Source organism: Ostrea edulis, chromosome 2 (assembly GCF_947568905.1).
Source record: "Ostrea edulis chromosome 2, xbOstEdul1.1, whole genome shotgun sequence".
In the NCBI taxonomy this organism is placed as follows: Eukaryota; Metazoa; Mollusca; class Bivalvia; order Ostreida; family Ostreidae; genus Ostrea; species Ostrea edulis.
The window spans coordinates 74,443,553-74,445,317 of record NC_079165.1 but is presented as its reverse complement, the minus strand read 5'-3'; the positions used below and the strand labels follow the sequence as shown (position 1 = coordinate 74,445,317).

General features: G+C 38.5%; 1 long non-coding RNA gene across 1 annotated transcript; it reads right to left on the bottom strand.

Annotated features, from left to right (window-relative positions):
* Window positions 1-236: 236 nt before the first annotated feature.
* On the bottom strand, window positions 237-1,164 carry LOC130051571 (uncharacterized). Its single transcript, XR_008799833.1, has 2 exons — window positions 1,083-1,164; window positions 237-467 (listed from the first exon to the last, which is right to left on the bottom strand). It is a non-coding gene; the product is annotated as an uncharacterized LOC130051571 (long non-coding RNA).
* Window positions 1,165-1,765: the final 601 nt, after the last annotated feature.

Here is a 1,765-nt window from a genome sequence, read left to right as displayed (position 1 = left end):
TCAATTGAATATCTTCAGTACTTCCGGTTCTATTAATCGATGAATTTGTACAGGGAGGTTTTCATCTTGAATTGTCATAGCGTGTGTATTGAGTTATCTCTCTCATATCTCATAATTAGGTTAATCATTAATTAGTCTTTTGCCTGGTTTTTTCTTTGTACCTGAATGGTAATTGATTTTTAACCATTCCTACCAACTAATATGGCGGATTAGCAGAGAAATATGGCGGACATATAGAATTATACTATATTTATTAATTCATTTCAGCTTTAATACATGTAAACACTACAGTTATCCTACACAATGCAAATGTCACAATTCCACACAGAATCCTCCGTTAACTTTAGATAGTCCTTGCAGGATAAGGTGGTGCATTTTCGGTGGTACCATTTTCGACAGGCATCACATGCAACCCAGTGTAAAAACTTCGAGCCAACTTTCTTGTATTTAAAGCATGTGGTGATTGTCTGAAAGGAAATCATAGTATATAAAATTAATTAACAACTCAATGATTTCATATTTTGCGCAAGTCCACTAACTTTGCATTCTTTTTTGAGATTAAAGAAAATGTGCTAAACGATAATAAATCATTACTCTCATCACTATATAAAATCTAAGACTGTGGATGTTTGCATGAAGATGCTGGGGGAAGTGCTCATATATGCAATTTCTCTTCTCAGCCAAAAATGGGCTAATATCAGTCAAAATTGCCAGAAAGAATACACATGTATATGGGTTTAGGAATTTGTCCACATAAAGTGACCCCACCCCCACCCCCCTCACAGATGAGATATCTTCTCGGGAATAAATGTGCAGGAAAATAGAATGGTTTTTTTGTCATTGGGGTGGGGGTGGGGTTCCAGGTCTTTTATTTGATCAGACTTCACAACTAAGGTTGAATTAATGATGGTGGTAACATTATTCCTGTGCTGAATTGAATCAATTTACATTTATATACTTATTAAAGTAAACCTATCCATTATACTTGTATCTATAATTGATTTAGGGTATGTATGTTTATTAATTTGAAGATAGATCTTAATTTCAAAAGACAGCTTAATACAATTTTATGTACAGCCTACCTTTTTCTGTAACTTCTGAATAGGAAAAGGCAACTGCGGGACAGTTCTATGTGTTGCCTGGGCAGGTAAAGCTGCCTCGTCAGTTGCAGTTGGAGGAGTTACAGCTGCCTCGTCAGTTGTAGTTGGAGGAGGTACAGCTGCCTCGTCAGTTGTAGTTGGAGGAGGTACAGCTGCCTCGTCAGTTGTAGTTGGAGGAGGTACAGCTGCCTCGTCAGTTGTAGTTGGAGGAGGTACAGCTGCCTCGTCAGTTGTAGTTGGAGGAGGTACAGCTGCCTCGTCAGTTGTAGTTGAAGGAGGTACAGCTGCCTCGTCAGTTGTAGTTGGAGGAGGTACAGCTGCCCGGTCAGTTGTAGTTGGAGGTGGTACAGCTGCCCGGTCAGTTGTAGTTGGAGGTGGTACAGCTGCTGAAACATTTCAATGATCAATGATTTGAACTGGTACCAATGCCTAGTGACATCTCAGGCAGATCTTTTTGAGTGACTGACAGATGACTGAATTGAAGATAGTATGTTTGCCTTTTTATTGACAATTTTCATTGATTTTAAATCAAAGGGATTGGAAATAAATTTTGACAGGTCTTCAATGGCTCAATAGCATTAGGCAAATCAATAGCATTAGGCAAATATCTGACTTAGAATAACTGACCTTTTAACAAAGCCGATGTCATTGACTTCCATTGCCCT